Source organism: Heterocephalus glaber, unplaced genomic scaffold, assembly GCF_053883595.1.
Source record: "Heterocephalus glaber isolate CG9 unplaced genomic scaffold, H.glaber_assembly_v1.0 deba00000331, whole genome shotgun sequence".
NCBI classification, from domain to species: domain Eukaryota; kingdom Metazoa; phylum Chordata; class Mammalia; order Rodentia; family Bathyergidae; genus Heterocephalus; species Heterocephalus glaber.
In genome coordinates, this window is record NW_028258142.1 from 40,712,826 (window position 1) to 40,729,528 (window position 16,703).

Below are 16,703 nucleotides of genomic sequence, written 5' to 3' on the forward strand. Positions count from 1 at the left end.
GATGTAAAAGCATTGCTGGTAGTGAGAGAATATATTTAGAATATAGAAAGCCCATTTAAAGTTGATTATAATTAGTTATCTGCCTGAACCACAATCTCAAACAGTACTCCACTGAGTCTGTGTGCAGAGTCCAAAAAAGGAAATTGGTGGATTTCACATAAAGACATGATTTCACCTAGTAGTACAAAAAATATAAAGAAATGGAGACAATAGGAAGATAAAACAAGGCATTAGAGGTGTAATACATGAAAAGGAGAGATATGAAGCTCAAAATAAGATGAATAAAAATCTAGTGACTTATAAATGTAAGGGGCGGTTACAGAGAAGTGGAAGGTTGGGCTCTTGATTTCAGAGTGTTGTTTCAAGTACTGTGCTGCAAAGTTTGGGCTGTGCTCGTGATAGTAAGTTGATGAATCAAAAGGAGAAAATGTCCAAAGTAGCAGAGGCAGAATAAATGAGGCTCTAGAAGTTGAATGCAAATAAATGAGATTGGTGATTGTTATTGGGTGGAAAGAAAGGTGATCAGAATGGTCTAAATGACTGATACCGTCCTTCCAAATTACAGTATGTGACTGAATAATTCTGAATTTTCCTTTTAATTCCATCATTTATATACTTTATGTTTAATTACATCACTTATGTGTTTTATTTTCTAACTCAGAATTATTTTTGGTAATAAAAAGTATGACAAAATAAAACTCTTTTCTGAAAGTCATGACCATCAGCTTTCTATTTTTGCTCAAAATCTTTACATACAAATTTAGGGAAATTCCCATTTTTGGATTGGGTCTTTAAATTTGGGGGTCCTGGTTTTTCTGAGTTCTTTATATATTCGAGATAGCAGTCCTTTGTCTGATGAATAGGTAGTAAAATATTTTTCCCATGCTGTGCATTGTCTCTTCATTCTGTTGGTGGGATCTCTTGCTGTGTAAAAGTTTTTAACAAGATGAGGTCCCAGTTATTGATTCTTTGTAGTATTTCCCATGTGGTCTGGGTTTTATTCATGATGTCTTTGCCTACTCCTATGTCCTCAAACATTCTACCTATTCTCTCTTCTAGCAGATTTAGTGTTTTTGCTGTAATATTTAAATCTTTCATCCATTTTGATTTTAGATTAGTGCATGGTGAAAGATAAGGGTCTAGTTTCAGTCTTCCACATGTGGGAAGCCATTTTTTCTTGCACTATTTATTGAAGAGGCTATCTTTCTCCCAGTGAAACTGTTTCGCTCCTTTCTCAAAGATTATGTGGCTGAGTGTGTCTGGAGTTGTTTCTGCATCCTCTAGCCGGTTCCATTGATCCTCAGATGTGTTCTTCTCTGGTGTGAGAAACCGAAAAGTGGAAATAAGGACTAAAATGTACAATAGATATGGGAAAATGGGAAGAAAATGTCCATATGGGAAGGGAAACAAGGGGTGGGGGGAGAAGGAAGGGACAAGAAAAAAAAAGGGAATATAGAAGGAAAAAATGGAAACAAAGCTTTTGTGCATAGGGGAGGGGGCTTGAGGGGAGAGAGGAATGGGAAAAAAGAGGTAGAATGCACCATATACAAGTGCAAATTCCCTATAAAGGATGTTATCATTATACATGCCTAAAATGTACGAATACATGTTTTGTTATTTTAAAAATTTAAGGAAAAACGCCTTAAATTAAAATTGCATTTCATTTCATGAAAATTACATCAGAATTATAGCTAATTATTAAATATTCAATATAGTACAGGGCATATTTAAGGAACATTACTTTTAATATTTATATTTTTGTTGAAATTATATTTTTGAAAAATGAAATTGTGGATTGTGTTATATATAATTCTATATAGAGGAATTAAAAGAAATCTTGTAGCATTAATTTTCTATTCTTTCTACAATTTCATCTACAGAGTTCCAATGTCAAAGAAAAGAATAAATGGAAAAAAAGAAAAGAATATGACCAGGATTTGACTTGAAGAAAAAGAAGCAAATTAAATTGGCACCTTAGTGTATATTATTCAGTATTGTGAATCTACCCACTTCAGATGAAATTTGTAGCATGTACTCATTATTATAAAAAAGTACTTTTAGTTCAATTATCCTCTGTAGACATTTGAATCTGTAAAGCAGTTAAAGAATATTTCTGATAAATATTTTATATTTATACATATTATTTTTTGTAATTATATGCTTATATTTTTTATGTAGTAGAAATACATATAATTGGTAAAACATAAGTAAATGAATTTCTGAAATTTGAACAAAATTGAAGTAATAACTTTTTGTTTTTATTTTTAATCTACTTGTTACGTATAATATCATAACCACCCAAAATTTATTTTAAAAGTTATTATACTAAGTTATATCTAGACTATAAATGGCTCTCTCTGATTATCAGATAATAAAAATGATTTATAAAAAGATATTGATGCAGGTATAAATACAATGTAAGCCAAAATATATGTAATTACTTTTAAAAATTTAAAGAATATATTGGCTATGGACTGCATCTTCAAGGAACTACTAGAAGGGCTTTTACACATCTGTTTGACTGGAAAGAATGGTAAAATAGAATTATCACTAATAAAGGAAACCACATTTTATCTGTCATGTAACTTGTCCTGAAATGTCATGAATCTGTGAGCTCAAATTTCCTCACACTGTTATTACCCTTGTTTCAGTGGCTTTACATGTGCTCTTAACAAAGTATCTGCCTCTGCTACTTGTGAGTAGTTTCCACTTGTATCTCACAGTATAGTCAAGTGTGCCAGGTAACCATTGTTGCTCCCAAATCCACCAGGGAAGCCCTAGCTGAGGTCAAGTGGCTGATAGATGATTACCAAGTCTGTTTTACTCAACAGTGTTCATGCAGAGGCTGGCACAACTTTCAGAACAATACCATGCCCTCAATTTTTTTCTAGTGATACAGTGTATGCAATGTTCAAAGTACAAGTAAACAGAAAAGGACTGTTTAAAGAAATCTATATAAGATCCAGCAGTGGAGACTATTGTGGCATGGACTTACTGCTAGTTGTTCAGAAACACTATGAGATTCAAAAAGAAATTCAGAAAACCGTGGTTTACTTTGGAGTTGCTAGGGTTATATGTTGTTTTTGTCTGCCCTCCTCTACTGGTTTCTTCTTGCTTTGTTTTTTGTTTTTTCTTTATGTCTCTGGCCATTCACATTCCATTCAGTGACAGAAAAATCTGTCTCCTTGAATCTCCTCTCTGCTCCTTTCCTTTCCAAGGTGTCTGGGTCCCATTTCCCCTGACAAGTAGCACTCTAGTGCCTTTGGGGCCAGGTAGTGCAAGGGAAAGGGTGTAATCCGGGGAATTCTGGGGAATGTGAGTGTAAGTCCTCTGCCAAGGATTTTAGGTCTTCAATTACACTTGACTTTTACCTAAAGAAATGGTAATTTAGTGTTGCTGGTCTTCTGAATATCAATATTGGAACTACTTTTCTATTTTTACATACAGATAAATTCCTAAATTGAAGAATCACAGAGCACCATTGGGGACCAATTAAAACAGACTTGTAATATAGAGCAGCCTGCCATCAGTCTTTATCAACTCTCACCTCTGCATTCCTTCCTGTCTTGTGCTACTTCGTTGTTATTTTGTTTTGCTGCACTGCTGGGAGTCAAATTCAAGCCCTTCAAGTATTTAACAGGTACTTGATCACTGAGCCATACCCCCAGCTCTCTTCTGCTTATTTTTACTATGCGAACTCCAAGTTTCCTGATAAATGGTGCATTGTTGTCTTCAGTAAGTAGCAGAAGAAAGGTCAACAGACGTTAACTATTCTAAGCTCTGTTATAATACCACTGAAATGATTATCTTTCCTCCTTGGACAAGTATGAATAACATTTGTCTCTCCTTTGAAATAAATTTTTAAAAGCTTCACTTATCCCCTGCTCTAACTGTGGTCCAGCTCATCCTTTTCTTCTAGAGAGTAAAGAGAAGAAAGGCCCCTTCTGCTTCCTTTGTGAAACAGATGTCAGTGGAGCATGTGGATAGGAGAGCCAGTGTACTCCAGGGTGTGAAAATACTAAGGGAGGGTGCTTCCTGCAAAATAGTCAAGCTCCTTATCTTAATGTGTTCAACCAGGCAAAATTCTCTTTGTGAAATTTGTTATTGAAGGTGATTATGTGGAATAAATCTTGCAAAAGAGCTAACACAGTTTCAGAATCCTTTTAACTCTGAGATTATATAAAACAAATCTATTTATCTATCTATACTATTGGTAGTTTAGATTCTAGAATTTTTCTAAACTCAGATGCTAAACATCAAATTTCCCAAATTTTGGACTTCTGAAATAATGTCTTCTGTGTATTGATGATATTTTGATGTTATTTTATGATTGTGCTATGTAGAATGCTAACACATAGTAGTTGACTAATAAACATTTGCAAAATCGAACTTTATGCATATCTGCAGGTCTCTGCCTACCACAGTACACATATGGCCTTAATTTATGTTGGATTCAGAATATTAAAGAACCGATTAAATTAAAATAGCACCTTTCAAATTTCTATGACCAAAGGAAAAACAGATTAAAGAATTGGTTCAGGTTGTGAGAAAGTAAGCACAGAGGACAAAAAACAGATTTTATTCAATCCATTTTCATTTAACAGATTTTAATGAGTGCCTATTCTTCAGAGATTCTGTTTGGTACATTGCTGATATGATTATGTTCAGGCACAGTACTAGCCTGAATGTTTGATATATCTATTATTTCTCCATTTTTCCTATAAGGTCATTGAAGCAGTGCCTTTGTGTTTAATTCTGTTGAGGCAAAAATAGTTATAGCAGCTGTCTTTCGGGAGTGTGCTGATGTTGCTATTAATGCGTCTACCATGTAGATTCATATTCAATGTAGAACCCTGGGACTTGGGAAGACTGCGGACCAAATGGAAATGTACTGATGGCGAAAATCACACCAAGTCATCCTGAGAAGCCACGTGACCTAAGGCTCTGAAAGCTGTCCCTTCCAAGGAATACAAGCTTGTTCAGATGGTAACCTACACTACCCTCCTTCCAAAAAGCATGACTTTTTCATGTGAAGTCTATCACTGTGTTAGAAGGAAAGCTTTTCCACCCTACATAAGCATGGAACAATTTTCCTAAAATCTTTTGCATCTGAAGGGAGAATTCTCATTCTAATAAATGGCACCAAGGAGTATGGAATTCTTACTCTAGGGAAGGGAAGCACTGACAAGTCTTCCTGTATGGGAAACTGTGGTATAGGAAGACATTTTCAGTGCTCCTCGAGGTGTTGCTATGGGCACTGATGCACAGGAGCCAGATACAGTGCAAGGAAAATAATGAAAAATGCTGATTAGAAGCTCAGAAAAAGGAATGGAACATTTGTGCTCAACAATAAAATGTAATGCTCTGTTAATCTATTTCTTGGCTGCCCTTACTCTGAAGGTTTTTAAAATACACTTTTGTTCCTCACTCAGTTTCTTACACTGTATTTTCTCCTTTCTCATCACTTTTCCTATTTTGACACTGACTTTAATTGTGCATAGATTCTGCTCTGCAAGTGCCTAAATATGAAATATAATGTCAGCATCAAAGGAATCCATGGTTTATGTGGCACATGAAAATCAAGAATTCAGATATGGACAGCGTACATTATAACCATCTGCAACAGAGGCACAGGAAAAGTTCACCACGAAAGCCATGCACAGAGTTCCTGAACATCTGGGATAATTCAAAGAAATGTCTCCTGTCCATCAATATCTATGGTACAGGTTTAAAAATAAACACTATTTATGCACAGATATTTATATATATTATATATGTGTGTATGCAAAATTGGTCAGGTGTATCTATATATTTGGCAAGAGAAATATTACACCTGAATGAGTTTTATAAGCTATTTGCCTGATGCACTAATTAGCTTATAAATAGAACACTTCAATTTGAGAAATAAAAGAAATTGAAGAAGAAATATTTCCCCAGTTTCTAGCCACATCCTTCTTAAACTTATCAATGGTAAACCTTGATAGCTGACACATTATAATTCTATTTCTACTTTTTCATTTTACTTCATTCTTTTGTCACTTTTACATAAGAGAAAGTCTTGAGGCTACATTCTACTGTCCCAACTCAAGTTCAAATATGTTAGTCATCTATGCTCTTATTTATTTAAACTGTTTCCTTAGTATTACAAAGTGGCTATATTTATTCTTATGTATTTTTTCTATACTCTTCATAAGTATTTTTATTTTTTAATGATAGTCTGTTGACATCAACATTTGTGTTTTCTTTGGTTGGCTGTTCCATTCATTTTTATACTGTGTCCTACTAGGATATTTTAGTTTCCAAATGTTAGTGTCATCCTTGAAGTTGAAAAAGTCTCTACCTGTTATTGGTAAGATGTCACCAGTGTTGATTTTACTGTGAGAAAGATCTAGATCATGAAATGAAGCATTGAACTTCAGCTAAAGGAGCTATGCTGAATTTTGCCATGACAAACTGAAAGAGTGTAACAGAAACTTTCCCTGAGAGTATCCTGTTTAGAGTATCTAGGCTGCAAAGAAGCAAAGTAGAACATGTAAAATCTAATTCCCCGGGACATGAATCTCCTCTTCCAACACAACCCATCCTCTGAGCACATAAAGAAATGAGCCCAAGCAAGAAATACATGTAGCCAAATGCCACGGGTGCCACTGCTATCAGGTGGCAGATATCTAATCTCCAGCCACAGACCCAGCTGATGATTTGATTTAGGATAGCAGTTGTTAAGAGCAGAAGGAGTCCCTGGCACAAATGGAGACCCTCTTGGCCAAGCATGCTTTCCAACTGCCCTGGATTTCTAAGGAAAGAAAAAAGAGCCGCAAGAGGAAGAAAGGGAGGGAGAGGGTATAGTAACAGACCTATTGAAGAGCTGGGCTGTAGCTCACTCGGAGGAATTCCATTAAATGAACTCATCCGTCATCTTGCCTTTTATTGATGAGTGGCATTGCTTCATGGCAAGTGACATAGCAGAACAAATAGCATCAGAGTCCAGGCTCCTGTTCCGCAGTGCCCACAGACGCGCAGGCCCCAGAACAATGAGTCATTACTTATTACATCCATTATTAACTCAGCTCAGCCTCATTAGGCTTAGAAATTGAGGAAAGGAAAAAAAAACTCAGAAGCTAACTAACACCAAGTACCTACGCATTTAGGGGGAAGGGGGTGGTGTGGGAGAGACAGTGAACAAGTGAAGGGCAGTTAAAACCAGCAACTCAGCAATTGTGACATTTTCAAATCCTGAGGGTCATGGATAGTTGATTGTGTGTTTTCCCTCTTCTGACATGATTGCATTCAGGACTAAATTTGAAAGCAGTGGGGCTGAAGTTGAAGAATATAGGAAGTACATCATTAGCCAGCATGAGCTTTTCAAGGAAAAATTAAGAGTTGTGTAGTACCTTCATTAATGGATGCTTGGAGATAGGTATACGTTGAAACTTACATGCCTGATCACAATCTCTAAAAGAACTTCTAGCAGTAGTAGGAGATAGGGTGCTTTCTGCTTAGTTATTGAAGAGCTGCAAAAATGCAGGGAAAATTTTTTTCTTGTTATTACCACTCACACTTCAGTCTATAGTGCTAAAGGCCTATGCAACCTTGAAGTTGGCTGCTATACTCACAAGTAAACATATCTTGCAGTGTAAATGTGGTAGTACAGGAGCCAGGTGAAAATTTTCAGGTGAAAATCCAAAAGAAAATTTTTCCATGTTTTAGTGACATTGCACAATGGTGTAAACACTGTAAAACTAATTAGAACTAGTATTTTGGAAATGACTATCTTCTGGGACAAAATATAGGCTCATATTTAGCACAGTATAGGGAGGTATAGCTTCTTTTATTCTTAACCATATGTACAAATATTTCATATGATTCCACAAGAGATTAACCAGTCAACTCTGTTGGCTAAATTTTCTAGCTAATGAAATTTAGGCGTTGGTTTTAATTTTAATCTCTCAATATTAATAAAAGAAATTATTTTGCCCACACGGTCATGACTTCCTTGTTTCCAATGCATAATCTGTAAATTCCCTGATCTACCAACTATTTTTTTCTTGAATATAATCTTTAAAGATTTCAAGTTTTTAAGATGACGTAAAAATACATTTCTTGGTAATTCCCTCTCACTTGTGCTGCTCAAATATTTACTTCTCAACAAGGCATTTGAAAGTTACACTAATGTTTGTCATGGATTAACTCAACATTAGGTTGTTCAATAAAAATGTGTTACAGATTGACAGTTGATAAGTTGCCAGGTCATTAGAAAATTGTTTTTTTGAGTAGAGAAGAATGAAGCTCTTCCTCTCATGGAGGTGTTATTTTGGATAGGAAATAATGGAAAACATGTTCATGAGAATTGTTAAAATATAGAGGCAAATTAATGAATATGTGTTAGTGACAATTTTTCTAAGTGACTTTCAATATTTGTATTAAATTATATATTTGAAAAAATAAATATCCCTAAAATGTGAAGTTATACACACCAAAAGATTGGTTGCACATATATTTGTGATATTTTAATATATCATAAAAATCATTAATATATTCAATTATGCTTTCATCTTGCTAACTTATATGGCTTTGTTTCATACTTATCATCTTTATGGAATTACAAACATTAAAAGCTATTACAACTCTCACCTTATCCTAGAAATGAGTGGCATTTCTCTTTTGACACCAGAAAGTAATAAAACAAAACATAAAAAGAAAGGAGAAGATAAGTAGTAGAAAAATACACTTTATATAATTTTTAAATTAAAATCTCTATATATTAATTTTTAAAATATTAACTAAGGTAGTTTGTTTTAATCTCTTTTGGATTATATCATACATGATCAGTGGTCATGATTGGACGAAAGCAGCGATGCGTAAGACTGCATTGGATATAAATGATATTCAGTTTTTTTCTTATTTTATTTTTTTGGTACCTGGAATCAAACAGAGGACCTTGCGCTTGCCAGGCAGGAGCAGTGCCCCCTGCCCCAAATATTCAGTGTTTTCTGTTCTTGTTTTGGAACAACTTCTACTTCAAAATATATTCATCGTTATTCTTCTATTTTGACCTACTATCACTTTAAAGAATGGAAGATAGATTAGCCAGATTTATACATACGTAAGTCTGCATTGGAGTAATTTTGTTCCCTTTAATGGCAGGTAAATCTACCTTTTCCATCAAACCTCTCTTAAAACTATTCATAGATAATTATTATATTCCCAAACAATTTTTGTTGTTTTCTGAATAATATACACTCTACTCTCTCAATTGTACTACATGAAAATTCATTTCCGGTCAGCCCAACACAGGGAGAATAATAGTTTCTGAGTTGTAGGAATATAGAAGTGATGCCATGACTTCCTCTACTGGACCCACTCACTTCATCTCCTTTCAACAGCTATAGGGATTTCACAGTAGGCTCTTGTATTATTAATCCTCTTACTGAAGGGAGCTAGACTCAAAGGATAGCTATTATGAGATTGTAAATCTTTTGTTACAGCAAAGCTCTCTTTTTCCAGTGATGAGGTCATGTACCCTAGAGGTCCCCACCATGACTGACAAAAGTTTCCGGACAACAGATGAAGACTTTTCTGCCATAGAAGCTGGCTCTTGTCCAATCCATCTTATTTGCAACTGAAAATTGCCATGGTATCTTACTTTATCACCCAGAATATTTTTCAAAGGGTTACTGAAGAGAAATGCCCCTTTCTCTCTAAGACTGCCTTATACTGCTGACCAGAACTGACTCGTGTCTTCCTTTTTCACATATAAATGCCTATACTATAGATTTTCATGTGATTTCCTCTTTATTAGTCTCTTCTTCAGACTCACCCTGACCCAGCCAAGGCTAGGACACATGAAAATGTAGTGACATTTTACTAGTGTGTAATCAATAATTCTCCACCTCTGATTCTGACCCTTTTCTTCCATAAAGTTTAAGTACAAATCTGCCTCTTGAAGGATAACTTGCCCCCATTCTAGTACAAGGCAAAGACATGCAATCATAACCCATGTTTCTCACAGAATATGGATCTTAATATGATTTCTATGAGTAAACAGACTTTTGGGGAGACTTCTCTAAAAATACTCCAACACTTCTGAATTTTCAGGGGCTACATGGCTTAGAACGTTTCCTTGAAACTCCTCCTCAAGATCTGACAAAGTTTGTAAACTGTTTTAGCCTAATAGATTCTTATGAATCTTTTTGATAATAGTTTTTATTTTGTCAAGAGTTCTTGTAAAGTGTACATTTCTAGGCTGTGTTGTTTCAGGCCAGGTCATTTGCCTGTTTAGGACATCATCCTCTTGGCATCTGGGGGCAGAGGGAGACCATACTTTGTGGTGGTGCAGTTAATCCAATCAAGGCACCTTTTGATGATACCAGCCTGATCTGATGGATCCGTTTGTAGCCCTTGCTATATAGCTTAAACATATCACTTCAGCCTAACAAATTTCAAGGTTTATCTACATTAAATTTATTTCTCTCTAATTTCTAGATGTAGAAGATGGGTGTACTGATGGTTTGTATTTTGAAACTCTAGACTTTTCTCCCCTCCTATTCTACCACCTATGGACAAAGCAGGTATGTCTACCCCAGGAAAGTACCACAGAAACACACGACCAAGAGAGATTCAGCCATGTGATTATGTTTTTGAATGAGACTTAACTGTCCTGTAGGATTAACTGCAGGCAAGGACTGAGAAAGCGCTTGTCTGCTCATATGATTGAGGTGTGACGGATACTCTCACAGCAAAATTGTATGCATATCCCCTGAACTACCATGCTGTTATTAGAAAATCATTCCTTTGGGTATTATTTCTAATATGTCTCTGTAAAAATGCAAATACTTTACCTAGAAGTAATGGAACATTAAGCCGTTTATAGTCATTTAAATTTTAGGAAGGCTTATAACATTGACACAGAGCTAGAGTGAATCAAAGAAAACAGGATATATAAAAGAATTAATGACTCAGAAGGCCAAAAAGAGTACCTCAATGAAGAGTACCTCCTGTGCACAGGAGGCCATGGGAAGGGGTTGCATATTAAGGATAAGGACACCTTGATGGGCCAATTCGAGAATCCGTATGCAATAAAGGGAAGCCAAGCTTCAAAAATAACCTTTCTATTACTCATTAATTTACCAAATGCTAACTCTGATACTGTAAACTAAACCAAAACTGATGACTTTCAGCCTTTACTTCAGGCAAGGTATGGTTGATTGTTGCTTGGAAATAGATTAAGAAACAGAAACCTCAAACTTTAAATTTCCTTGGACACACTGAAGGAAAATATATCAGACATTCCTTTTTCTTATGATGCATAATTGACAAGACTTTTCCCAAAATAATCTTCAGATCATTAGCATTATTTTCTTCATTACTCCACAGTGTATTTAAAACATAGGACAATTTGGAGTTAAACACAATTTATAAGGTACATAAGAGGGTTTGTATAAATATTATTATATTAGGGAGAGAGATTGAACTCAAATTCACTGAAACTAAATGTAGGAGGACTGTTAAATGCTGAGTGATCTAATGAGGAAGTATTAGAAAACAAGTCATTGGAAACATTAGTCAAAGGGATTAGGCCACCTCTGCTTGTTAACTGTTGCTTCCCACTTTTTGAAACTGGATTCCACTTCCATTGAGCCTAGGGCCAGAGTTGCTGTGCAAGGCTGTGATGCAGTTGTTACCACTGTAGAATTCTGTTTCTGTTTAGCCTTATCTACCTCAATTATACTCAAGTTCAAATCATTGTCTTTATTCCAAACCCAAGGAAAACCCTTGCCAGTGAAACTGGTGGGGAAGATGAACTCGAGGTAGATGGTCTGGAGAAGGCGGGTTTTTCTGTCTTGTGCTCTGGGCACCTGGATTCCAGGTTCCTCTTGGAAAGCAGATGAATCCTGGAGTTCTCACTGGGGTAATTAAATTTGAAAAGAAAAGCTGAGGAAAGCGGAATTGCTGGACAGATGCCCTGCACATCAAAGTGTCAATGCCAGTTAACAGATACCACTGATCAGCAGCTTTCAACATGTTTTCATAAATCTATCATCAGGATGGCAGGAAGTTTTACATCGCTTAGACTCAAGGAAAATGGACCTCACATAAGCAGTAGCACACTCCATGTTTACTTCCTTGAATATTATTTTTTTTGCTAGTGATTTCTAATTTCCATGAGCCCCTGATTATTTTAAGCATTTTATTAGTAACCTGCTATGTGTAATAATCTATAATGAGAACTCAGTGTAAAATAATTTTGAATACAATTTGACTCTCAGGGCTTCAGACTTATGGAGATTAAAGCATAGAAGTAAACAGAAATATAAAATGATACATACTAAATGCCAAAATAATATTCAAAGTGAGAAATAATGAAATTGTTAAAAGTGTAATTCTAATGATAGAATTACAATTTTCTATATTCTTCTATTTGACTCTTAATTGATATCAGTATTCCAATCTACCCCTTAAAGCTAGAGAGCTGCTCCTATAGGGGTCATTAATTGTTGTTAATTAAAGAAGCTTTACTCTTGCCCTCAAGCCAAGGGAGTCAATTTTGATTGGAGCGCTTGATCTGGAAAGGAACTGATCTTGCAGGTTAAATCAGAAGTCCCTTCATTTTAAGAATTTTAATAATATTCTTATAATAAAATGATATAAGAGCAAGATTTTATTTTCTATTCATCCATGTGATCATTACAGAAATTCTACAATTATCAGAAGTCGCCATTTTGTTTTCAAAAATTAAGAAACTGAATCTATATATTAAAACTATAAAGTTGGGTTGAAGACCAGAGTCCATAATGTTTTCCTTCTCACTGCTGCCTAGGTCACATTATTACTTTATATCTCAAAGCGTATGTAAAGAGAAAAAAGGAAATCTACCCCTTGTGGATCTTGACCTAGCCAAAATCAGCTTCAGAGATAATTATAAAGTTGCTTGTGGCAGCCTTACTTGATGTTCTGCATCTGTCCTTCCTAGCCCTTGATTTTCCACTGTAGTAATTCTCCAATTGGAAATGTCACCTCCCTCTCAGTTTAAGACTCTTTTATCTCTCTTTCTTTCTTGATAGGCACAAAATAAACAAGCAGAAACACAGACTGAGGAAATGTCCTCAAATTATTTTCATGAGTCTTTGTGTAGAATTCCTCTGGTCTAGGGTTAGGAATGGGTTAAGGTTAGAAGCATCATAACAAACTGTATCTTTCATGGTTTTTCAAAAGTTTCTTCTCTTAGGAACCGCTCAGATATGAAAGCACTGACCTCGCTTTTTCTATACTTTGGTAGCATCGTAAGTTCATGTTCATAGCAACACAATTTGTTGCATACTATTATGTTATTTTATTTGTTTATTTATCCTCACTGAATTCGAAAATTTTAAGAAAATGTTTCTGTCTTTATCATGAGTTTCAAACATAATTCTAAGTACACAATAAATACTTGTCAAATGAGAAAATAAATTAAATGGAATGAAGTTAAAATGTTCTATGTATTTGATTGCCTCAAATTTGTTAGCATCTAAATCACAATAATATTGTTTCAATTTAGGAAATTCACTTATGTTCTCATTCCTGGAAAGTATACCTAGGAAATCACTCTTAAACATACAACAAAAGTAACCAGATATTGAGGGACTTGAAATTTGCAAAAGAAACTTTTGCCAATGATACATAATTCCCAAATCAAAGAGTAGATCCAAGATTTATCTCTTTACTTCATCATGGTTTTTTTTGTTGTTTTTTTTGTACTGAGGATCCAACTTGGGACCTTGGGCTTTCGAGGCAGGCATCGGAACCACTGAGCTAAATCCCCAGCCCCCTCTTTACCTAATTATTCTGGATTGCCCCTGTAACTACATAAGAAAATTATTACAATCCAGATATAACTACACTTTAGAGCTATTATTTTAAGAACCTTCAACATTAAATGAATTAAGTGACCATATTAAATCATAAACAGGATAGCTTTTAAAATTCAAAGCTAAGGTAAAGAAAATTGGGAGAGGAAAATTAGAAACAAGTAGATCAGAGGTTGTGATGTGACTCAATACACTTACACTTTTCTTCCCCTGTCCAGGGTCTTTTAGTTGCAATCACAGTCATTTCAAATGAAGCAGTAATAAGACCGCATGGATACAGGAAAGGGTACATAGGGTTAGAACTCAAGAGCATCTAATTTTCCTCTGTTTTTAAAGATTGTAAGATGTATTTTTCTGAGATTTGTTTTGGTTCCCTGATAATCCTTATGACTTTTCTCCCCTTTCTCAACCAATTCAAATTAACTAAATCTCATTTCTCAAAACAATCAAGTAATCAATAACAATGAATAGTCAGTCCACTTTCTTCCCAAGTTCAACAAATCTCAGATGTGGATAATATTTTGATATTATTAGAGAGACTTCAGTGAGGAAAGAGCGAGGGGATTCTATAAATTTACAGGAAATAAAATGTACAAATATTTGTATTCATATTACATAATCTCCTTACAAATAAATGATTGCTTTTATAATAATCATATCAGCAAAAACAGACATTATTGTCTTTATTTGTCATGTCAGCAAACTTATGCTTATCTGGTTATATATCATCCACCAATTATAGTAGAATCACCCTTAAAACAAGAGGTGAGTGGGTATTTATTTGTTAGGCCCAGCCAAATGATAATAAAATAATGAAGACAGTAGTTATGTTTTTGTATATAGCATCAAAGAAGCAGTAAGGCCAGGGCATTGACTAGAATTAAAGGATGAGGTTTTTGTTCACTATGAATTTGTGGTTGCAGTCACAATATTTCCTACTCTCATCAGTCAGGATTTGATCAAAAAATAGAACTACTAAGGGTGATATATGCATCTATAGAGAAGGATATTTACTGGTCTGCACCGTCTACAATTTTGAGTACCGAGGCAAGGCCATGTGGTTTGCATCTAAGCCTGAAATAATCATGGTGGTCAGACAGGAAGTGTTGAGAGATACTGAAGGATAGAATGCAAAAATGTACTGGAAACTAAGAGGATTAAATGGGCACCACAGAATGGCTTCGAACTCATTTGTATCTCTTACCACTTCCAAGCCTTAAACTTCAGTGCCATAGAGAAGCTTGCAGAAAAATCTAGTTCCCTTCATGATTGAAGCCAAACATATACATCGTCCACAGAAAGCTAAGGAGGAATCAGTGAGAGGCAAAGGAACTAAAGGCCCAGCTACTCTTCTATCCACATAACAGTGTGAGCCCATCTATAAATAAATGACAGTGTGTAACAGCAACAACAGTTCCTGGCCCCTGCACTGACATTGCAAACATCAAAGTTCAAGTACTTGCTATCTTCCAAATCACAGAATGTTACTTGAAGCTCACATGGTCTTAGAATTATTAGGGAAGGAACAATCTACAAAATGTACTTTAGTTTTTGTTTTTATACTGAATCGCTACAAGTGTACTACACTCTCATCGCGTGTGTGCATAAAATAAACATAAATTGTATTATGAGAAGGTATTAAATTAATATTAAAGTCTAACAAAAATGACACAAAGAAAAAATATTCTTTTTTATGATTTAATAGATATAAGTGCTGTGATAAAAATTCAGGTATACATAAAATTTAGAGAGGCTAACAGTATATTTAGCAAACTATGAAATAGATTTAAGGAATCTTTGTGTTACGTATTGAGAGAAAAATAACATATAAGAGTGAATGCTAGATTTTAAAGTAATGAGATAAATTAAAGATGGTTAACTTTCTCAAAAAAATAATACAACTTCTAATGTTTCTTAACTTTAGAATTAAAATGACAATCTTATTGCAGAGACTTTAATAATATTATGAAGATATCATTTTACCTAAAAAGTGTATACTCCATCAGATTACAAAGTGATGGTAATGAAAAAAATCAAATGAAGAGACAAAACATAGATCAACAAAAACAACAAAATCCAGCTGAACTTAGAGCAGCTGAGACCTTCTTAGTGTTAATGGGTCTGCTTCTAAAATATTCTCAGTAATGAATGCATTGTAAGAAAAATAAAGACTTTATCTAATTAAAAGTCACTCCCATTCCAAGATGTTTAAGAATTCTATTAATAAAACAATGTTGAATTTTCTGAAAATATTCTCCACATACTAAAATGACATATTCTTTTTCAATGTTTACTGGATTTCTTTTACAGAATTGCTTGGAACTAATGTTTTGTTTTGAGAAGATTGCAATTGATGGTTGAATGTATTTAATTAATATAAGACTAGGTAGGGTTTCCATTTCTTCTTGGTTCTACTTAGGTGAATTATATTTTTAAGCAAGTATGTCTATTTGCTTCCTTCCTATTTTTGTGGCATATAATTATGTTATTATTTTATTATCATTTACACCTTTATTCCATCTGTAATTCTACAATTTTGCTTTGCTTATTCTCTGGTTTGCTTCATTAATATCATTTGATAGTTGCATAATAATCAATTTTTGGCTTTCTCAAATCTGTTTACTCTTTTTCTTTTATGCCAGTGACTTGACCATATATTTGAATTATCTCTTATATCCTATTTTCCTTGGTTACTCCCTTGTCATTGGTTCCTAAATTAAATACTGAGTTAATATGTTTTCAGCCTTTCTATAGTTATAATATATGAACTTAAGGTTGAATGTTCCACAGAATAAAATTGCACACTGAATCTCAAAAGTTACTTAATATTCTACCTTTTTATTTTAGCATCTTTCT